Source organism: Monodon monoceros, unplaced genomic scaffold (assembly GCF_005190385.1).
Source record: "Monodon monoceros isolate NGI ecotype Baffin Bay Population unplaced genomic scaffold, NGI_Narwhal_1 Super_Scaffold_12, whole genome shotgun sequence".
NCBI classification, from domain to species: Eukaryota; Metazoa; Chordata; class Mammalia; order Artiodactyla; family Monodontidae; genus Monodon; species Monodon monoceros.
Window position 1 is genome coordinate 81736980 of NW_021703768.1, and position 25185 is coordinate 81762164.

Here is a 25185-nt window from a genome sequence, read left to right on the forward strand (position 1 = left end):
CTCCTTGGGTTTATCCTGTATGGGACTCCCTGAACTTCCTGGACTTGGGTGGCTATTTCCTTTCACATGTTAGGGAAGTTTTCGATTATAACCTCTTCAAAGATTTTCTCTGGTCCTTTCTCTCTCTATTCTCCTTCTCGTCTGGGACCCCTATAATGCGAATGTTGTTGCTTTTAATGTTGTCCCAGAGGTCTCTTAGGCTGTCTTCATTTCTTTTCTTTCTTTTCTCTTTATTCTGTTCCACAGCAGTGAATTCCACCATTGTCTCTTCCAGGTCACTTATCCTTTCTTCTGCCTCAGTTATTCTGCTATTAATTCCTTCTAGTCTAGTTTTCATTTCAGTCATTGTATTGTTCATCTGTTTGTTAATTCTTCTAGGTCTTTGTTAAACATTTCTTCCATCTTCTCGAATTTTGCCTCCATTCTTTTTCTGAGGTCCTGGATCATCTTCACTATCATTATTCTGAATTCTTTTTCTGGAAGGTTGCCTATCTCCACTTCATTTAGTTGTTTTTCTGGGGTTTTTATCTGGTTCCTTCATCTGGTATGTAGCCCTCTGCCTTTTCATCTTGTCTTTCTCTGAATGTGGTTTTTGTTCCACAGGCTGCAGGACTGTAGTTCTTCTTGTTTCTGCTGTCTGCCCTCTGGTGGATGAGGCTATGTAAGAGGGTGGGCCTGGGTTCCCTTCCTGTTGGTTGTTTGGCCTGAGGCAACCCAATACTGGAGCCTACCTGGGCTCTTTGGTGGGGCTGATGGCAGACTCTGGGAGGGCTCATGCCAAGGAGTACTTTCCAGAATTTCTGCTGTCAGTGTCCTTGTCCCCACTGTGAGCCACAGCCACCCCCTGCTTCTCTAGGAGACCCCCCAACACTAGCAGGTAGGTCTGGTTCAGTCTCCCCTGGGGTCACTGCTCCTTCCTCTGGGTCCCGATGCACACACTACTTTGTGTGTGCCTTCCAAGAGTGGAGTCTCTGTTTCCCCCAGTCCTGTCAAAGTCCTGCAATCAAATCCCACTAGCCTTCAAAGTCTGATTCTCTAGGAATTCCTCCTCCCATTGCTGGACCCCCATGTTTGGAAGCCTGACGTGGGGCTCAGAACCTTCACTCCAGTGGGTGGACTTCTGTGGTATAAGTGTTCTCCAGTCTGTGAGTCACACACCCAGCAGTTATGGGATTTGATTTTACTGTGATTGTGCCCCTCCTACCATCTCACTGTGGCTTCTCCTTTGTCTTTGGATGTGGGGTATCTTTTTTGGCAAGTTCTAGTGTCTTCCTGTCAATGATTGTCCAGCAGCTAGCTGTGATTCTGGTGTTCTCACAAGAGGGATTGACAGCACGTCCTTCTACTCTGCCATCTTGGTCAGTTCTGTATTAAATTCTTTCTACTGAATTTCTTGGCATTAGTTCTGTTTCCTGACTGGACACTAATTGATTCATTATTTTTTTGTCCTAAAATCTCTGATATTAGAATGGATCTTGTTATTTTTTTGATGAGATAGCAAAACTGACTTATTTACAGTTGCCTGTGTATGTGCATCAAATTTTGCAGAATGAGTGTCAGTAGCTTAAAGGAAAATCTCAGAGAAGATAATAGAAAAGTCTTAAGAAACACTGCATAATCTATACTTTTGAAGTTGCAGCAGATATAATGTGGAAAAACATGTACATTGACCACTCTGAGACAAAAAAAGTAAAAGATACAATTTCATGTAAGACAGTTTAGGAGTATCTTAACCAATTTGTTTTGCTCATATTTTCTTTTTTCTGCATGTACAAGTGTGATATATGATTAAAGTATTTGCTAAAATGTCTAAATAAGCCCTTTCAATACATAAAAATAAAAACAATATGTCATAGGCAAGCATTTTATCATAGTTTTAATTGGCAGTGTATATTTTTTTCTTTGTTAATTGATCATAACATAATGGAGCATCCTACAATTGATGGTACCTTAGATTGGATGAAATATAACATATGTACAGACCAAGCACTAGGAATATTATTTCCAAGTTCAATATAGGGATTTGTATGACTTTTTAGTTCCTTTATAACTTTACTTCCTTAATTCTTTCTGACTAAATTATTGTAATGTTAAAGTACTGTTAATTTTTATAATAAGAAAAATCTATTTTTTTTAAAAAAGGATATATATTAAGCCAAAATGTGTACTGAAGGTATATTCTGGACTTCTTTCTTACATGGCAGAGTCTGCATTCAAATCTAGTTTGCTAATGTTTCTTTTCTATCACTCTTTTGGGTTAATCGACACTGTACACCTTAAATCAACCAGTGCTTCCTTTTCTCATAAAAGGACTGACAATTATTGACATTTCCTTTTTGTGGTTAAAATGCTTTTTAAATGATCTTAGTTAATAGGTAGGCTATATTTAAATTTGAATATTTTCCAATAAATTGATCTTGGCCAAAGGACAGGCCCAAAATCTTGCGTGTTCAGCTGAATATCTTAAGAAGCAAGATCATGATAGGCATTCAGGGGAACACATTCTCAGCCAATACACTCTGGATTAGAAGTAAGGATCACAGTTACAGGTTCAGGTCTCTTTAATAATATCCCTATTTGTCAGGATGAAGAGAAGGAGATAACACAGGAAGGGGCACATGTATAGTAATTACAAAAATTTCAGACACTGAAGTAATTTACATATATTTACTCATTTTATCTCTCCAACAATCCAGTACTATTATTATCTTCAACTTATACATATAGACTAGTGCAAGAAGAATTACTCAAAGAATGATAATAAATATGCATAATTGCAGAATGTAGACCTTTACAATTTTTATAGAGATATTCCCTAACTTTAGTGCCTGCCATGTGTGCCAGGCACCATGAACTAAATAAATAAGACAATTAAAATTCTGAAAACAAGAAGAGAACCTTTTCTTTTAAATCTCCTGGATCATGGTTACTGAAAGGGTGCAGCTCCACTCAATCAGTGACATTCATAAAGTGAAAGAATTTTTGGCATCACTTATTTTTTAAAAAAATCATTTCACAAATGAAAAGGTTGTGTCCCAGTGTAGACGGAAATAGCCTACACTATCTATTGCTGCATAACAGATTACTGCAAAATTTAGTGGCTTAAGACAAAAAACTTATTATGTCATAGTTTCTGAGGTTCAGGAATCCTTAGCCATGTGTTTTTGGCTCAGAGGCTCTCTCGAGGTTGCAGTCAAGCTGTTGGCTGGCTGGTCTGCATCTCTATGGATTCATGGGGCCTGGAGAATCTCTTTCCAAGCTCACTCACATGGCTATTAGTATATTAGTAAGAGGTTTCAGTTCCTCACCATGAGGGACTCTCCATAAGTCTTCCCCCAAATCAGGTGATAAGATAGAGAGACAAAAGGGGAGAGAAAGAGAGAGAGGGAGAGGGAGGGAGGGAAGCGGGGGCAGGGGGGTGGGGGAGAGAGAGACAGAGAGAGAGAGAGAGAGAGAGAGAGAGAGAGAGAGAGAGAGAATCCAAATTGGAAGCTGTCTTATAACTTAAGCTCAGAAGTGATATCCCATCGCTTCTGCCATATCTGATTCATCAAATAACCTAACCCTAGTCATTTAACAGAAAGGGGTTGGATATCAGGAGGCATCAGGGGCAATTTTTAAGGCTGGTTACCACAGAGCTCTTGACTTGGAGTCCAAAGATTTGAGTTAATAAAGTCATCTGGGTAGTAGAGGAAGATGAAAACCCACTCTTTCCTTATCCTTCCCAGAAGCTCCATGATTAGAAAAGATGCCCCTTGCCTTTTGATTTTAGAGGCACTGAATATCCTCCTGATTTTGTCTCATCCATGGGAGACATAAATAGTGTATTCGAGTAGTGAAGTGATGTACTGAATGCCCCCGTAAAATCCTGAATTCCCTTGCTTTGGTGTATTCTCCAGTTAAAGCAATGGATTTACTAGAAAAGCTTACTGTTAATCAGAAGCTGAGGCAGTTTTCTTAACAGGAGAAGCTGAACAGAGTAGCAAAGCAATTGTACTTACACCTTTGAAGTACCACATTCTCCATTCTTGTCAAAGTTCCCATTTATCCTCCTAGGATCCATGAAATAGTTTAGCTTTTCAAGGACTCATGAATTCCTCTTTGATGTTTTCCTGAGAAGTTTTCTACATGCTTCAAGACAGAACATTGAATTAAGATTGCCTCAAGGCCAACCTACACACTATTCACATGCTGCTCTTTAGTCAATCTGAATTAAGCTACTAGGAGTGATATGTCTAGGATGACAATCAGGTGTGTGGCTTACTATTATAGAGAGAGGGTTTTGCATAGTGTAGACCTTATTTTAAGTTTGCTTCTTTAAACATGATTTTTTAGTAAGACATACATTTTTTCAATGTATTACCAGGTACAATCACTATATACAGTTTTAGAATAGGATCACAATCAGGGAGAATTACAGCAAGCAAGAAGTATTTTTGTGCTAAGCTTTACTGCTCAGAGTGACTACTTACATGGCATAAATGTAGTTCAAACATCAGCCAGTTTCTTTATTCATTTTAAGAGATAGGCTCTTTTTTTATCTTACTGATTTTTCCCTGCTCATTATGGATCACTTCATCTTCCTTTGATTTGTTTCTCTTACTGACCTGGCACTTTGTGTAGGTGCTTCAATGCTCACTAATGGCAATTGCTGGCTATTGACCAAATATGACATGACCACTGAATCGAAAATTGTTACATCATTATAGCTCAATATTGGTAAATGCAGTTTTATACCATCCAAATTAGCTCTGCTGTTTGCGGTAGGGACCAGCGAGGACAAAATCATAATAAAAATGTCCAACAATACAATCACAGTTTAGATCTCTCCTAATACTATATGGTACAATAATTTTGCTTATCTAGAATTAAGTGAAGCTTCCACAAACATCACTGTACTTAATGAATATCTATTATCTATGTTTATTCACTGGGATTTTTATTGTACTTGGTAAAAGAACCACAAAAATAAAATTAATCCTGTATCGTAACTATTGGATGCTGAATAAACAAACCAAGGAAAACACTGATGTTGTCTATGTTTTTTCTTTTTTAGATGCTGCATTTGACAAGACCAATGTTCTCAAGGACAGTAATTGTTACTTAGCCCACTCTGTCAGTATTGAGCAGCAGAAAACAGATAATTACATTGACTGTTCTCTAACCTGTTTCTGTGACCTACAGGAGTTACTGATTCCTTTTTTCCCAAAGGTTGCATTTGAATTGTAACATATTCTACAGAATATGTGCCTGTAGCAGAAAATAAAAATATAACCTTTGTGAAATGTGCATGCTTTTGAAACATGGAGAGTCAGATATAGGATGGGTGAGGCATAAGAAATGATAAGAGAGAAGAAGCTAAAACAAAATCTAAAAATCCAAGAGTATTCTATGGTTTTTGTTCACAATTATGAGAGCCTCAGAAAGATGTATACATCTTATAACAGGACACACTAGTAGGAACTACAGGAAATATAAGATGCAAAACCATGTGTTAAGATTTTATTCAAATTATCAGTTACAAACCTTTTTCTTTCTTGGCTTGAGCATATAACTACATAATCATTTATATGAATGAGGTAAATCAACACTTTCTTATTGACTTCCTTTCTCATTCTCCTCAGGTTTTTACTGTACCTTTACTACTCTCCTTGAATCCCTAACCTGCCTCTTGACTGTCACCCTCACCTTGGCCTTCAAACATGGTCAGTCCTTTCCACTCAGAAAATGGAGATAATAATTCGTGTTTTTCAGTTTCCATTCTTCCTCCTCTTCTGATATAGACTCTCAAGAGCAATCTCTACCCACTTTTTTCATGCTTATGCCTTCCAGTGTCTTGAATCCACTGCACTGCTATTTCTTTTCCTCTAGCACTCCAGAGAAACTCTATGAAATTGACCTCTGGATGATCAAATAGACTTTATTTTTCACCTGCCTTGTTTTCTTTGTCATATCTGTCTTACTGGACATTCTCTCTTCTTTTAGCTTAACTGCCAGCACTATTTTGATTTTCCTTCTTATCACTATTATTTACCTGGCTGGTTTAGCATTAGTTTTTCATCTGCTCCCTTCCCCAGAGATGAACAATATCTTTGTTCCTGTTATGGTCTTTCTACAGTCCCTTCCATGATAGCAACTACAAAAATTATTTCTCCAATATTAAACTTTCTCCTGAGTGCAAAGTTCATTTTAATTCACCTACAAATTCTGAACATCTATATAGTTCTCCAATAGAAATTTCAAGTATATTATTGACAAAAATAGTAACAGTAATAATAGTAATAATAATATTATGATAGAAATAGTAATCCATTTCACATACGTTAGCTGTTTTAATCTCCATAAAAACCCCTTGAGAGGAATTACTCTACATGTTTTACCATGAACAAAACTAACAATCAGGTTAAGTAACATGCACAATGTCAAAAAAAAAACAGTAAAGGTAAGTACAGTGATTATAATTCAAGTCTATCTAACTGCTAAATTCCACTGCTTCCGCAAACAAATTTTATATACAATGAAACCTGTCTTTCCACTTTGTTTAAAACTCAGGTAATGACTTCAGCATCCACCAATCACTCATACTTGAAATCTAAGAGACTGCTCTGACCACTCCATCTCTAACAATACCCACATTCAACTTGTTTACTATTTTTGATAAATGGGTACCAAAACTGTGTTTAAATAAACTCCCTGCTTCCATTTTCTCTTCTAGTACCACTTGCTCAACACTTTCTAATCTCAGCTCTCTCTAAATCATCTTTTACTCACTTCATGAATTATCAATCGTTAACATAAACCTTTTCATATTAGTTCCTTGAACAAAATCTTTAAATTATTTTAACTGCAGACCGGATAAAGCCCATACTCCCAATCCTCTCATTCACGTATCTATTATTATTTCTAGTTGTACCCCTTGCCACTCAGTTCCATGCCTTTTTGGCTTTGCAGTCACTCCATCATTGTTTGGTATGTGAATATGCCAGTCACTTTCACACCTTCCCTTATTCTTTTGCTCATGTTCTTCCTTCTGTCCTTATTTTCTTTCCTGACTAGAAATCCAGCTCATCACTATTCATCACTGATACATTTGGATTTGAATAGGTCGGTTACGTGCCTATCTCCCAAAATAAACTGACGGGTTTTCAAGGGCATGAGTAAGGTATTCATTTTCACAACTCTCCTCTTTTTCCCCTGTAGACCCCGTCATCTAGAACTTCTTGCACATGAAAGCTCAGACTGAAATCATTGTTTCACGGCTACAGTGGGATAATAAGAGAAATTTTCAACATTCATATATGAAGTTTTGAGATCCTGGGAAGACTATAAAAGTGAGAATAATCGTAATAACTACCTTTTTAATAAATTACAATGTGACAATGACATACACAAAAATCCCACCATTGTACCATAGAGTAACATTTCAGAACACATATAACGTGAAATTGATCTTAAAAAATTTTAGATATAGAAAAACAGATTATAAACAAAGGATGGGAGATCAGAAATGCATCACACTTCTCAAAATCTATAGCTATTTATGTTTTCTAAAAATTAAGGACACCACAAGGAAAATACAAATTTGACACAAAAACATTCAAATCATGAAAGGGAAAAATGAAAAGATGTTTTATTTTAGCAAAATTAATAAAAGACAAGAACCCATAAGAAAGTCTAATAAACATGAAATGTAAAATCAACTAGGATAAATAATACAAATAAAAGGTTATTAAAATAAGTATAAATAAGATTTTTAAACTTTTATATATTATTAAAGAAAAAGAGGAAAGTATCAATAAATCTAGGTAAATGTAATTTATAGTAGAAAAACAAAAAATGAGCAAATACATAAGCAAAAATAAAACAGATAAATGTAAACAAAAAATATTGTAAGATGGCAGTTTTATATTAGATGACACAGTACTCAAGAAAAAAATTTTATTTTGCAGTAATGGAACAAATGTGAAGCTTTCAAAATGGGAAAAGCTACAATATTATAAACATTTACAAACATAAATTCTTTTAATATAGCAGCAAAATATACAAAGCAAAAGTATTAGAAACAATGACTGTTTGTCACCCTTCCTCCCTCCATCCAAAAAGAATTCATGTTAGGAGTCAATAACTTATTTACCTCAGAATTCAATAGGCTGAGGAGACAAATGATACAAGAAATTTAAGTATCATCCTTAATATCCCTAGAATTCTATATCATACCCTGAATATATATTCTTTTAAAATTGACAAATATTATTTATAAAATCAGTTATGTCTTTTGCCACAAAGAAACTCAATAAAATTTCCAAGTAATAAGTATAAAGTCAACATTCCCTTATTTCAATGTACATAATAAAACATATTTTTAAAATTAATATAAAACAGAGAATTTTAAAACATCAATCCTCTAAATAAATTTTCCTAAAAGAGAAAACTAAATTTTTAAAAAATCTGCTTGAAATTAATATTGATGAAAACTTTATATGGAATATCTATAGGATTCAGCCAAAGCTCAATGTAGTAAAAAATGTGCACAGTAACTCATTTAATTAGAAAGAGATGTTGAAAATAAATGAATTATGCCCTTAAGAAGGTAGATAAAAGGCAACAAAATATATTGGATGAATTTAGGTGGATGATATTAAGGTGGATTTTAAAAGTAAAACCCCTCAAAAAAGTTAATGTGTAGTCCACTTGTTTATTTTCATTTTTGTTGCCTGTCCCTTTGATGTCATACCATAAAATCATTGTCAAGATCAATGTCATGAAGCTTTCCCCCTAAATTTTCTTCAAGAAATGTTACATTTTCAGGTTTTAAATATTTAATCCATTTTGAGTTGATTTTTGCATATCATGTAAAATAAGGGTCCAATTTCATTCTTTTACATGTGAATACCATTTTTCCCCAAATCATTTGTTGATGAGACTACCCTTCCCTCCTTGTGTATTCTTGGTGCTCCTGTCAAAGATCAAGTGACCATATATGCATGGATTTACTTCTTGATTCTCTATTCTGTTCTATTGGTCTATAAATCTGTTTTTAATGCCAGTACCATACTGTTTTGATTACTGTAGCTTGATAATATATTTTGAAATCAGGAACTAGGATACCTACAGCCTTGCTATTTCTCAGGATCAATTTGGTTATTCATAGTCTTTTGTGGTTCCATATGAATTGTAGAATTGTTTTTTTCTAATTCTGCAAAAAAATGACTTTGGGACTTTGACTACATCAAACATAAAAATCTCTGCATTGCAAAGCAAACAATCAAGGGAGTGAAAAGGTACCTACTGATTGGGAGAAAATATTTTCAAATCATTTATCTGAGAGGGGTTAACTTCCCAAATATATAAGGAACCCCTATAACTCAATAACCACAAAACTAATAATTCAATTTAAAAATGGGCTAAAGACTTGAATAGACATTTCTCCAAAGAAGATAGCATACAAATGGCCAACAGATATATGAGAAATCATCAGGGAAATGCAAGTCAAAATCACAGTGAGATATCACCTTACATCTGTCAGGATAGATATTATCAAAAAAAAAAAAAAAAAAAGACAAGTGCTGGTGAGCATATGGAACAATGGGAACCCTTGTACACTGTTGGTGGGAATGCAAAGTGGTGCAGTCACTATGGAAAACAGTATAAAGTTCCTAAAAATTAAAAAATAGAGCTACCATATGATCTAGCACCCCCACCTCTGTATATATGTCCAAAAGAATTGAAATCAAGATATCAAAGAGATAATAGCACCCCCATATTCATTACAGCACTGTTCACAACAGGTAAGGTATGGAAACAAACTAAACGTCCAGGGACAGATGAATGGGTAAAGAAAATGTGATATTATACACACAATGGGATACTACTCAACTTTAAAATATAAAAGAAGAAGGAAATTCTGCAATTTGTGATGACATTGATGGACTTTGAGGAAATTATGCTAAGTGAAATAAGCCAGACATAGATAAATATTTCATGATTCTACTTACATGAGGTACCTAAAATGGTCAAATGCATAAAATCAAAGATTGGAATGATGGTTACCAGGAGCTGAGAGGAGTAGGAAATAGGGAGTAATTAATCAATAGGTACAAAGTTTCAGTTAAGCGAGATGAATAAATGTTAGAGAGCTGTGCACAACACTGTACCTATAGTCAACAACAGTGTATTGTACACTTAAAATTTGTTAAAATGAAAAATCTCAAGTTAAGTATTTTTACCACATCTTTTTTAAAAGCACGGTTAATAAGACTAAGAGCTGGAATTCTGAAATGACCAACAAAATAGACAAACTCTTAGTGAGCAAAGAAAAAAATCAAAGAGAAATGAAAAGTAAACACTATCGATTATAACAGGGACATAATGACAGATACGAATAAGATTAAAAACTATATGGGAATAAAATTGTATTAGGATGTTAAATTTAGAAATATTTATATAAGAAATATATAGTAACATAAACTACCAGAGCTGATTGAAAACCGTAGGAAAGGTAAATAAACCAAATTATATAAAATAAATGGAAAAGTTAACAAATGATCTACCTTTACTTATTCCAAGTTATTTAAAATATTTAAGAACATAAATAAAAAATAATTGCTCTCCAATCTATTTTAGAAATCTATTTGAACTCTGACACCTAATGCTAACAAACATAGCAAAAAAAAAAAGAAAATCATAGACTCATTTGATTTACAAAGGTGCAGTGGCTTTGCATTTTACAAGAGGATTAGGTTCTGAACTCAGTCTCTAAGGTAAAATCTGTTTTTTAATATTTGAAATTACCCCTGAAGACCCCTTAAAATGCTCATAACAACATAATATGTTTCTTTGTGTTTGTAAACCTTGTCAATACTATATCTCAGTATGTACAGCAGATTATAGCTTAGTAAATATTTGCTTTGCATTTAGGGGCCCTGGTCATTGAAAAATACATACGCTTAAACCCCAGAACAAAAATTTATCTTAGAAAAGTCTTCCACAATGAGAGGCAAACAGGAACTGAATTCATCTGAATAGAGAGATTCCTATCTTCCCTCATAAAGCTAATTTCAGAGGATGTATGCACTGAATGGAGTGGCAGAAAGAACTGACCATACTAGTTAAGATTTAGCATTTAGTAATTTTGCACTTGAAGGAAACTTACTTATCATGATAAACCCATACCCAGAAAACAAATGCAAAACTCTGTGTACTTATATGTAGTACACTAGAACCAATACCATTTAAGTGAAAAAAAGAAACGACAGAAGCAATGACATCCATTAACATCACGAGAATTCCAGAGTTTGGCATTGCACTGGCGTTCATGATTGAAGCAATATTTCAACTGAAATAAATAAGAATTAAAACTTTTTTAAAATGAGGCAAATTTCATTATTTCCAAAAATATAATACTAAATTGGAAAAATAAAATTACACTAAGAAAAAAATACTATTAGATATTCTAGGAGAGCTTAGTAACTAGTGGCAGGCCCAATATCAATATACTGAAATTAATGTCTTTTTCATAAACTATCAATAAATTGTTTTGAAAGTAAGAAAATAATTGAAATCCATAATAGCAGCAAAAACTATAAAAGACATAGGAATAAACCAAACAAGAAATGTGTAAGATCTCTGAAAATAACTGTAAATCTTTTGTTACAAATATAAAAGTTAAGGGAAATACATACTGTACTTTTAGATGAGAAGATTCCATATCATAAAAATATAAAATGACTCAGAGTAAATGCCAAACTCAATCAAATTCTCAGAGGGTTTTTATGGGGTTAGGGGGAGAAAAACAAATTTATTCAACAGCTTATCTGGATGAGCAAATGCTCAAGAATAGCCAGGAAATTTTTGAAAAGGAAGAAAATAAAAATAAATGTGATATTATGCAATAATGGACAAACAGATAAAAAAGGAACTGAGGAGTTAAGAAAAGGGCACATACATATATGGGGAATTAGTATGTGGAAAAGAGAAAATTTCATTTCAACAGGGAATAAATGAGGATGTGGCTTCCCTGGTGGCGCAGTGGTTGAGAGTCCGCCTGCCGATGCAGGGGACACAGGTTCGTGCCCTGGTCCGAGAAGATCCCACATGCCGTGGAGCAGCTGGGCCCGTGAGCCATGGCCGCTGAGCCTGCGCTTCCGGAGCCTGTGCTCCGCAACGGTAGAGGCCACAACAGTGAGAGGCCCGCATACCGAAAAAATAATAATAATAATAATGAGGATGATTCCAGCCATATATCATAATGAAAAATAAACTATAAATGATTTAACAAATAAGAATTTTATGTAAAATATAGTATTAGAAAAATATTTTTGAATATTCCTGAGATAAAACACTTTTCTAACCAAGATATGAACATGTCATAAAAGAAATGTGATAGATATGACAGTAAAATTTTAAAGTTCTATATATTACCAGAGCTTAAAAACAAAGTTAAAAGAAGTGATATAAGAAGAAAAATATTTTCAACATATATAACATTAAAGAGTTAATATCCATAGGGGCTTCCCTGGTGGCGCAGTGGTTGAGAGTCCGCCTGCCAATGGAGGGGACACGGGTTCGTGCCCCGGTCCAGGAGGATCCCACATGCTGCGTTGAGGCTGGGCCCGTGAGCCATGGCCACTGAGCCTGCGTGTCTGGAGCCTGTGCTCCACAACGGGAGAGGCCACAACAGTGAGAGGCCTGCATACCGCAAAGAGTTAATATCTATGATATATTAAAAAGTCCTACAAGTCACAGTGAAACAGATTCTTCTAGAAATCTAGAACCAATTCTCACATGAAGTGCAAAGACGAAAGCACAAGAATATTACGGCATTGTTTCTAATGACAAAATATTAAGAACAACCCAAAAATATGTCAGAGCATTCTGTATATTTCATAGTGAGACTGTCTCATAGAGTAAGCAATGTGAAAGATCCAGGTTTTTTTTTTTATATTCTTCCCAATACTTTGTAATGTCAGTCTCTAAGTTTAGCCATTTTGGTAGCTGTGTAGGGTTATCCAATTACTCTTTTAACTTACGTATCTTTTGTGGCTATTGGATTGAGCTCCCTTTCATACATTTATTGCATATTCTCTTTTGTGAAGAACTTGTTCAAGTTTTTTACTCATTTTTCCAGTTTGATTGTCTTTTCCTTATAGATCTATAGGAGCTCTCTCTATATATTTAGATATGAGTTCCTTGATGAAAATATGTATTGAAATATCTCCTCTCAGAGTGCCTTTTCACTCTCTCAGTGGTGTCTTTTCATAATAGAAGTTCTTAGGTTTAATGAACAGCAACATCAACAGAACATCAACAGAAACGAGTGCATATCCACAGAATGACATGTACAAAAATGGTCACATTAGCTTTATTCATAATAGTCAAATTTAGAAACCAAATGCCCATCAATGAGAGAATGGGTTAAATAAGTTGTAGTATATTCATACAATGGAAAGCTTCATTTATAAAAAAAAACAAAATTCAGCCAAACACAACAATAGAGATCAATCTCGGAACTATGGTTAAAACATCCACTCTAACAGCACAAATAGATCTACACTCAAGGACAGTGATGGGTTGATTAGATAAGATAGACCAAAATGCATACCGTCTAATTCCAATCATGTGATATTTAGCAACAGGCAAAATTATTCTATGGTGAGAGAAGCCAGAATAGTGTTTACCAGTGGTTCTCAACTGGGGGTGATTTTGTCCCCCATGGGACATCTGACAATCTCCAAAGACATTCTTTATTGTCAATACAGAGGGAGGGGTTGCTATTGCCATCTAGGATTAAAGGGCAGAGATACTGCCTATTAGATATTGTCTTTTCTTTTTTCTGCATTACATTGGACAGATACATAAGAAGCAATGGTGAATAATTAATTTAATTAAATCTGTTAGTGTCTACAAAGCAAACATCAAAATTGGAAATAGAAAGAAAGAAGGAAGGGAGGGAAGGAGAGAGGGAGGGGGGAGGGAGGGAGGAAGGCAATTTCTAAATAAGGTAGAACTAAAACTGATTCATTATAACTTTCCAGAGGAATATAGGCAGTGATGGGAAAGAGAGAATGAGGCAAGAGTTCTTTTTTTTAATACTTAGTATTTCTGCTTGATTCTTCTTTATAATTTCTTGTTCCTCCTTCATGCTACCAACATTCTCTGTTTTCTGAGGATATTTATTATGTTTATTTTAAATTATTGAACTACCTTCTCTATTAATTCTGGTTTGTCTAGGTCATAGTGTGTTATCTTTCTTTTATAGCTGTGATCTTCAATTTCTGTTGTTTTTTTTTTCTTCCAGTAAATTCTGGGAGGTGGAGAAAAATCTAGGGATGCATTAACTTTGGCCATTCCAGATGGTTTGAAGGATGCAGAATGCCCAAGGCAGAGGGTACCTGTGATATCTCAGCATTTAAGTACCCTCAAAAGGTGGTATTAATATTTAGGAAATATCTTTATAGCTCTCGCAGGGCACTACTCTTACAAGAGCTTACTCCAAAATGTAGTGGTTCTCAAATTTGACTGCACATTATAATAACCTGGGGTGCTTTACAAAATATGCCTGAGTCCCAAACCCCAGAGAATCTCACTTACTTGGTTTTAGTTGTGGCCCTGGCATGAGAATTTCTTAAAGTTCCCCAGTTCTAATGTGTAGCCAAGACTGAAACTAGTTTTACAATCGGAAGATTCAACTTACAGAAAACAACCAATTGTTAATCTGTTTTAATCTTTTCCTAGTAGCAATACCCTCCTGTAGTGGTTCTTAAAACACAGTGTGCTTCCAGATCACATAGTGAGCTTGGAAAATCTCAGATTCCTGGGTCCAGCCCAAAGTTTCTGACTCAATAGCTTGGCCTGGTACCTAAGAATTTTCACTTCTAACACATCCCCAAGTGATGCTTATGCCATGGGCCTCATTCTCTAAGAGAACGACTGTTCTACTGTTGATATTTATACACATGCTTAATTTATAAAATGTACATTAATATGTTTCTGGTAACTGTTTTTCACTTTTTAAATAAAGTTATTTAAGCAGTAAAAACAGCATGAACAATTCAGTAAAAATAATTTTAATTTAATTTAAATGAATTAAAATTGATTTTTTAAAAGAAAACTGCTTGAAACTTTGGGGCACTCCAATTAAGCAGAAAAATCCTAGAATGCTGAAAAACTCACATTGGAAGTTATTGTTCTGACCTGAAAACTTGGAAATTATAAATGAAATCAGTAACCTCTGTAGTGACCTTAAAGTTTTTCTATAAATATTCTTAATTTTCTTAGCACTTGAAAAATAAAACCCTGAACACATCATTTCTTAACAGGTTCCAGTGAAATATAATGTTAAACGTTGTAATAATCAAAGGAGAGTTTGAGCTATTATCTTTTGATTTGTCTGCATTACATAAACCCAATAAAATAATTGCTTCGGAGAATTTTTTATGAGGATTACTCCTGGAATAACTTATACTGAGAGTTTATTAAACCACCTTGGAGATATAGGATAATAGTTTTTTGTTCTATTAGATCACATAATTCTAATAATGCTAAGCCATAAATTGATTTATGTAATTGATAGTTTCAGATCATATGATATAGATTTGTGTGTTGCACTTTAACACTGCATATTATAGTTTATAGCTAAAAGTTTTAAAAATGCTAATAATAATTAAATATTTTAGATGTGACTACTGCCCCATTGCCTAATGATGTACTTTTTATGTTTCTAAGCTATGTGAGGCAGAAGCTTCAAAGCTACAGTCTATACAACTTCCATTTTTCAAAGAGGAATTCTGCACGTAAGTCATTCTTACATGGAAGCCTAACATGTAGGTATGTAGCATTACACTGCTGAGAATCCTGCTTTCATAGAAGGCAGTCCAAAAATGATAATGAAAACTCTCCAGTTAAAGCAAACCATTTTACTGAATTTAAACTTAGTGGGTTAGAAACTTGAAATGTTTTTTTTTGGTTTTTTTTTTTTTCTGCTCCTTGCCTTCAACTATCCTCTTTTTCTACCTTTCTCCTTAAGGACATCTTTGAGTCCACAGTAGGACAGGAGTGATAATGTCCTCTAAATAAACCCAAAGAAGTGTCTAGTCTTCATTTGTCCTCAGCTCTCCCTAGAATACAGAGTATTTAAGCCTCCCTGTCCTCAGTTCTGGTTCCTAGTTACCAATTCCCAGTTACAGGTAAGACCTATTCACCACCCTGTAATATTGGTTTTCAAAAAGCAATCATATTAACCTCATACATGAAATTCTTAATGCAATTAATTATTGTTTTTTTACTGAAAAATCTGTCCTTTAGATCTAATTAAATATTTTTCTGAAATACATCTGTTTAAAGTTCAAAGAAAGTTGCTCTTAAATATATGAATCGATTTTTTTGCACAGTTTAAAATTATTTAGAAATATATTAGATAGGATGTGTTACAGAACTATCTAATTTGAGGGTTTGAGTTGTATTATGTATTGACAAATCAGAGTTTTAGATCATTTTACACAAAAATATTGCCCTCACAAAATACGTTTAACAAAACGGGACAGTATCGTATGAGTGAGATTTTTGTGTTTCTAAAATTCTCTGCTCTTAAGAGTTTTACATTGAAAGATAAATTGTTTAAATGAGATGCATACAAGAATGTGAGAGTAAATGCAGCTTCAAGTTAAGCTAAGGTTTCAAAATAAAAACAACAAAAGCAAACAAACCTACAAAAGCAAACAAACTTACAGTCACTATCCACTCCTCATCTTGTTTGTTCCTATCATGTCACTTTTTTTTCAATATTCATATCAGCTTTGGCTACACCCTAGCTCACATCGCAGAAAGCTTGGCTGAGATTTTACATTTTAACCATTCAATAAACATTCCCAGGTATGAGACCGATCTTAGTGCCAGTTCCAAATTCATTGTAATGAATTATGAATGGCCTACCTTGGGTCAGGTGCCCACCGAGAACTTGCCAGATGTGGATCAAAAGTGGGGTCAGACTGCCCAGTGACCATGGAAGTGTGAGTGTGAAGCATCTTCCAAAGAGGAGGTACTGAAGATGTTCATGCAGTGCTCATACAGGTTTCATAAATTCAAAGGATGAATGAATGAATGAATCACACTAAAGCATAAAATCTATTTTAAAAGTTCTCATCAATAAGGTCTGATTGATATATCCAGGAATGGAAAGTATTTTTCCCCTGGTGATAAGCAAGATAATAATTAAAGCATCATCAGAGATTGACATCATTCTTGGATACTTGGTTTCCTTCCTTTTCCCTCTGCTGTATTTGTCTTGACTTTAAAGTACAGAATTGGCTTTTCATCGTTTCTTCTGTTGTGAGAGAATATGTAGTTTTCACGTGACAGGATGTTCAGTGTACGTTTTTAGAACTGCTATATTTATTAGTATCCTCCAGTGATGCACACCGAACAGAGTTGTTTGTTTAAAAAACATAGGAACAGTGCAGATATTAAATAATGGAATTCCTAGTTTCTGCTTCCCTTAACTGCCTTTACCTAATTTAGTGAAGTTTTCTCGCACAGACCCAATAAGATATATGAAAATTTTAATTAATAGTTCTATACATTTTCTATGACTTTTCAGAGGTTTTTCTTGAAGCTGCAGTGCACTAAGCCAGGATGCAGGCCAAGTGTAGGGTAAATGTCTTCAAAAGAAACATAAGTAAAACCAAACCAAGAAGCATGCCAAGAAGTAAATGAATAAGTAGAGTGCATAAGCAGGAGAGTGATGCTGGATAAATATCTGAGCTACATCATGAGCTTGTGGCTTGTGATCATTTATTTGATATGCCAAGGTGGGTGGATGTACCACCTGGTTCCATTTAGAAGTTTTAGGCACAGGCTAATCTCCTCCTCCCCCACCTTTAGGACCCACTCAGCAGATTTATACACACTCTGGGGCATTCCTGAGGTTACAGGTAGGTTGCCATCATAGTTTTATTTTACTGTACCCTTCCTACAAAATCAAAATTGGAAATTGCAATAGCGTTCATGGGAAGGAAATACTTCTTTGACTATTTCCCATATTCCGCTTCTTAGTATGCCTGTGCTGATTGCTGGTAGTGATCATGAGCATGGAAGCCTGATTAGCATATCCTTACTAGGGTATCTAATTATAAGATTAATAAATAATTAATTAATTACTCAGGTATCTTTATTATCATAATAAGGAATCCTTGTTAGGACTGCAACAAAATATTTATATAGCAAATATATCTGATGATGATTTTTAAAGGAAAATTCCTAATTTTTTTAAGCTGCAGATTTACATATTTGCTCAATGATTCTTGTCATCCTTTGAAATGAGCGTTATGGATATGCTACATCATTTTCAACTTTAAATTAGATGGGTTTACTTGATATAACAGGAAGAATCATTCACTGCTGTGAATGGTTAACCATGGCAAAACTAGTTTTCAGACCAGTTACAAATTTCATTATGGCTTAAATAATTTTTAATGGTATCGTACTCATAAAATCGAACTTTGCTGCATAAATCTGGTAGTTATATTAACTCCATTTAGATTAAGAAAAAACAGTTACTTTTAATTTTAAACTTTTTTCCTTACTAACAAAAGGTTCAATTTTTAAAAATCTAAACACCTTATAGATGTAGGAAGTAAGTCCTTTTATTATCCAACTGTTTGCTGACGGATAGCACTAGTGACAGAGTAGAAAACATTGTGTGGTACAAAAGGGCCCAATTTTAAAAATCAGGAGGTTTAAGCTTAGTCATGCCTTCAGTATTTTTGTCCACTAAAAAATTTATAGAACCTCTCTAGACATTCCTCTTCTCTTCAACAAAATTTAGGGGATTACATTTACTTCTATATAGTATGTAAGAATTCTAAGACTCTACAGATACATGAAAATCTATTTAGTGTTAATTTTTTTCCTTCAAGTAATGGAATTTCATTAACCTGAAGAATTTGCACTATATCTTTCTATCTAGAGAGCTGTGGTATATGAATAAAGAAACATTATTACTACTATTCAAAATTTGAAATCTTACTTTTTATTCATTCTGTATATTAACCTATATTTACTGAACACCAACCACATGCAGGCATACTTGTTAAATACAAAGGCAGTGAAAAATTCCTGTCCTTGAAGAGTTTACACAAAAGTTTCATACTGCCGACCAATGAGTTCCACAGCTTACAGATATATTTGATTTGGTGTGCAGTGTTGACTGCACAGTGCTTTTTGATATTTTTATTTATTTTACTTGCTAATTAAAAAGTGATGTCACATAAATATATGAATTTATGGTTTATTTTGAGAAAAAAATCAACTTATGCTTTCTTGTCTTGTATCATGAAAACTGACTAAAAGTAAATGACATCTACTTTTAGACAGGACCATCAATCCCTAGTTGATTATATATGCATTTACCTACCCACCCCCAGCCTCATTTAGTTTTAGCCACTGATCTACAAACATAAAATTAATTGGGAAAATATCTCACTGAGAGAAGCCATACTGAGCTAGCTAAGTATGCTGTAAGAGTTTCATGTCAATGCTAAGATAGCCAATATATATACCTAAGAAATGATTTTGTCAAGAGATAGGCATAAAGGATGGGATAAAGAGAAAGACATAATACAGTTAATAAACTTGTGAGAATCAAGGATATAAGACAATTTGATCATTTAGTTTATAAGACATTTCACAGCATATGAATTAATTTTTGTGTTAGGCTATTTATCTATGAATTCAGCCCAGGGAAATTCTATGCAGGCACATTTCAAATATTAACAATACTGGCCATTTCCTCATCTTTGAATTCTACCAAAGTGTTTAAATATAAATAAGCCTTTAGGACAAACTTAAAGAACCAATAGGAAAGAAGGAAGAACTGTAAAGAGAATAGTAATATTAATCTGAATCAAAGGAGGAGGAGGCAAAGAGAAGGGGATGGTGTATGTAGAAAGAAAGAGAAAATAAAAATCATGACAGAGAAACAAAAAGTGCTATTTCACATGCCCCACTAGCACTTGGTGACTATTTGGTTTACTGCCAGCTAAAAAATGCAGGAAAATAAAATAAAATAATAATTTTAGTTTATAAGGTAGTACCATTCTAAATTAGTATGTAAATACTTATTATGTTTGGCTGCATCTTTTTGTTTAGCTTACAGTTTTTAAACTCCTTACTATTAAAAAAAAATCAAAAAGTTTGGAAACAACCTAACTGTTCATCAACAAGGACTTGATTAAAATAATGTCCTTATTATGGAAAACTTTGTAATAATAAAATCAGCCAGAGCTGATTTATCTTTCAATTAGTCACAATAGACATAGTGCCTAAGGCTCACCAGTACTTTTAGGGACCCATGAAAATGTGCTAATTTAAATTTCTTTTAAAATCAGAAAAAATAAATATAATGATAATAAATAATAATGAATCCAACCTTGATTATATTCACCTTTATACCAACACAGTCATAAAATAGAGCATTATTATTATTACTATTACCATTACTGTTACTATTACTATTATTTATGGAGAAAGGGGTCAAAGAAGGCAAAAGAACCTAGGGCTCACAAAAATCACAATTCAGCCCTGAATAAAACAGTATGACAAATCTCATGATGTGATATGGAAAGATCTCCAAGGTATTTTAAAAAATAACACCAACGGAAAAGCAAAGTACCAAACTGTATGTAAAGAATACTACCATTTCATTTGTGTTAAAAAGGACACTTTTATATAACTTGTATACATATGTTTATCACTGGAAAATGCATGAGAAACTGAAAATATTTAGGCTCTGAGAGAGGAACTGTTTATCTGGTAAATAGGGATGGAAGACAGTTTTTCAGTAAATATCCTTTTGTACATTTTGAATTTTGAACCATATAAATTTAATATCTGTTCAAATAAAAATATTTTAAAATTTTAAAATATTTCTTAAAAATTTAAAAATATTTTTAAAGTATTTAAATAAAAATATTTAAAAACTAGTCGGTTTTCATCATACAGAAGCAACTGATCATTAGGAAGCACTTCTCTCTCTTACATGGCATCAAGTATATCCTTCCAAATTAATGAGCCATTTTAAGATATAATGCTTACTATCCCAATATCATATGCTCTTTCTGGAATTAAAAACACAAGTATATTGTCTCCAACAAATTTTAAATCTGGCTTCAGCTCTATCAAAGAATGGCAAGATCTGTTCACAAAGGCTTGCATATTTAATTGCCTTGGTGAATTTGGTTATTTTCTGAGGTGCCTGCCCTGTTTCTCAGCTTTAAGACATAAACTGCACCTCCTCCCCTGCCCTACTAATATCAACCACCACCCTATATGGCACTGAAGAGGCCCTAGAGAAGACAGTTGCAGACATATCTGTTACAGATTATAAACTTCATGACCCTATGATCCCAATGACTCTTCGTGCCTCAGTAAATTCCCACTGCCCCATATATGCAGTTTTTAACCCACTTGGTGACACTCGTGCTAAGGAAGATTATACCGTGCACATATAAAGCCAGTCATAACTGCCTTGTCTCACAAAATAATCTCTATTTTCCCCTCAAACCTGACACTGAGTTCTCCTTTTAGGTTCATTGCCAATAGACTATCCCTCACCTTAGGAACACTAAACTGCTGCACAGGCTGAAATGTTAATTAATATAACCCTCCTCAATGAGGCCTTACCTTCTCCCAAGTGATGATGGCAATGAATGGGAGGCAAAGGTGTTATCACCCTACTCCATACTGGCTCCACTCTCAGACATCACCCTCCTGTATTCTTGCCTGTACTTAGACCACAGTCTTGGGTTTACTTCCCACAGTTATTATTCACTGGATTGGGTGCTCAGTTACAGCCTATGAGACCATTCACCATTTAGTATTGCCTCAGCTCTATCCACTTCTGCTTTTCAAACAACTGACACAACAAATTTATTTTTTAAATCTTTAAGACAGAGATTAAACCCTAAAACCCTAAAATGAGGTCACTGGCATATATTCCCTTAAGAAATAATTCACTGACAGAGATGCAGAAAATATTTAAATAAAATAATACTTTAGTGATATTTTTCATAACAGTGCTCCAGCTAAAGGGAAACTGTCCAACGTAGTGATTACATGTAATAAATCATTAAAATTCATGTTTACAAAGATATTTGAGACAAAATATTATTTATGACATAAATATAAAAATAGAATAAAAATTATATATACTCTATTGGACTAAATATACAAGCAAAAAATTATATATGTATATATACATACACACAGGCACATATATAATATTGGAATAAAGGAAATTCTCAGGGTGGTAGAATTATTGCTTCTTTAAACTGTAAGTTTCTAAATTTCAATAGTATCAACGTATCACTTTTATTATTAGAAAAAATGCCATCTTCGTGATCCACTGTAAGAAATACTTGACAAAGATATATTTTTATTTGTAGCTATATATTTATATTATCTTTCCATAGATATAACTCTATTCATTATTTTTGGCTGGTTGATGTAAGTCTAACGATATTTCTCATTATTTTAACAATGCCTATCTAGCATCAATATTGTGTCACTTCAATTTTCACTTCTAATCATAGGAGCTTCCTACTTCATAAACCCCACTTCACACCTGACATTTCCCACCTCATATTTCACAAATGTTATAGCCTTACAACAGCATGATTCTACTTATAAACATTCCACTTCTAACCTTAGGAGTTTCCTACTTCATAATCCCACTTCACATCTGACATTTCAAACTTCACATGTCACATGTCATACTTCACAAATGGGAAAGTATATTTCCATTTAGTTCACCTCCCTTGTCCTTTACCTTTATGCTCTATTGCCATGTTTTTACATGTACATGCATCATAAATGTGGCCTTATGCAAAGCATTAAATTCTTTTTAAGAAAATTAGAAGAGAATTTAAAAATTGGTCTTTGTATTTACACAGTGATTTTCCATTTCCACTTGCCATTCTCTCCTTCCTGTAAATCGAAATTTCCATCTTGTATCACTTCCATCCAGTCTGAAAAACATCCTGTAGTGCCGTCTGTTTGAAATGAGTTTCCTCAGCTTTCACTTGCCTGAAAATATCTTTATTTTGCCATATTATTTGGAAGATAATTTTACTGGATATATAATTCAAGATGGATAACTTTTTAATTTCTTTTTAGCACCTTAAAGATGCTACCGCTCCTGGTCTTCATTGTTTCCGATGAGAACTCTGCCTTCATATATATTATTGTTCTTCTGTAATGAATGCATCTTTTTTCTGTGGCTCCTTTCAAGACGTTCTAATTTGGACTCTGATATCCGTGACTCTCTGTGTGACTCTGATATGCCTATATGCAGTTTTCTTGGTATTTATCTTGCTAACTGCTCTCTGACCTTCTTGGAACTGTAAGTGAAAGTTTTTCAATCATTTTTCAAAAATATTTATTGCCTCATTATAATGATTTTTCTTTTGGAGCTCCAATGCATATATATTAAACTGTGTAATATTGGTCCATAAGTTCAAGGGGGTTTGTTCATTTTTTCTTGAATCTTTTTAGATCTCTGTTCTTGAGACTGTATAATTTCTGTTTATCTGTTTTCCAAGTCCCTGTAAATTGGTGAGATCCAATCTCAAAACTCTGTGTCCTCTAAGAATCTTGTTAGGGCTTGGTTTTAAGCTTTGTTAAAGTGGGTATAAAAAGGGCCTTTCTCTGGGTGTGGCTTTTATCATAAAGCAGTGATTCAGCTTGATTCCCACTTTGTTAGGAGGTGTTAAAGGGTCTATTCAGGAAGTTTGGGCCCTAAGTTCGAAGTCCCCAGCACTGCTTAATGTCTAAGCTCTCTGTTCTGCTCTTACCTCTGTAACAGCCAGTCTCATTAACTTTGTTGGCTGTGTTTGGTGGTACTGCCCAGCTCTCAGTCAAGGGTGTGTGGGAAGCCGCCACATGAACTTCATGACCTCCACAGACTCCTTCTCTTAATGCCCTGGCCCACAGATCCCAACCACTTCAAAAGCCCAGAACTCTGATCTCTGCCTCTTCAGATAAGAGAGACTTGCACATTCTGATTGAACTCCAGGTTGATGCACTACAGCTGGGAAATTTTCCCCAGGCAGAGATCCAGGGAAACTGTGGGGCTCACCTTGTTTCTTTCCTCTCAGGAACCATAGCCCATTTACATGGTCATTTTCTTTTAGATATTTAACCCTAATATTTATTCATATTCCTACTTGGTTATGTGGTACCTACCTCAACAACACTGTTCCTTCTTATTCTTGAACTGTTGCTCTTTAGTTGTCCTCTGACATTCCAATTCTGCCTTCACGTTTGAGCTCTTTAGTACATTCTCTTGACTTCCTGGTTTAGTGATCAGTTTGTATTCTCTTTTCATATTGAACTCTTTTTCTTTTTGGACTTCAGGGTATAGACAGTCCCACCTGATGAGGCAATAAACTGCCACTTAAAGTATAAGAGACTCAATCTATCAGATGTTGCTATGAATGACCATTCCAGCTGAGCCAACCTCCTACCTTCCCTCTTCCTTAATGGGAGGGGAAGAGGGAAGGTAGGGAATTCTGACACCAGAGAACACTCATTTGAGCCTTGTTCTCTATTAGAACTGAAAATGAAATGCCTATCAATATAAATTGTCTTCTTTTTTCTTGCTAACATAAACAAATTTTTTCAGGGACTAGAATATGCCCATTTTAACATTAAAATTCCAAGATTCCCAGAAGCTAGAAGTGGCCATGTGACATACCTCTCTCCAGTGAGATGTGTGTCAAGGGCATCAGGTGGGACTTTGGGTAACCAGTTGTTTTCACTGTTTAAAAAAAAAAAAAGACATACATGGCTCCTCATTTCTCCTTATGCCCATTCCCCATCCCCTTTCCACTTACTCACAAGGTCAACTTAAATTAGTCAATCCCACCTTTACCAAAAACACAGGAGAAAAAATAAAAGTTTATTTGCTGTATGCCACTGATATCTTTTTAGTTACTGGCTATGCAGCATTAATCTAGCAATAGCTGATTGAGACAATAAGCTAGACTCAAATCATGGAAACCTACAACTAGGAGAAAATAAAATGTAGCACGCAATAGCCCACCTCTGCTGCTAGACGGCCTGGGTTCACTGCCCAGCTCTATTGTTTTTACTCATGTTGATTTTTACCAGTTTGATTATCCTTGATCTCAGTTT

At 34.5% G+C, this 25185-nt stretch overlaps 1 long non-coding RNA gene across 1 annotated transcript in view; it reads right to left on the reverse strand.

Annotated features, from left to right (window-relative positions):
* Window positions 1-25185, reverse strand: part of LOC114891939 — a 53878-nt gene that overhangs the window by 26002 nt on the left and 2691 nt on the right. Inside the window, exon 2 of the long non-coding RNA XR_003792641.1 lies at window positions 24746-24808. This is a non-coding gene — a long non-coding RNA (uncharacterized LOC114891939). The remainder of the gene's footprint in view (window positions 1-24745; window positions 24809-25185) is intronic.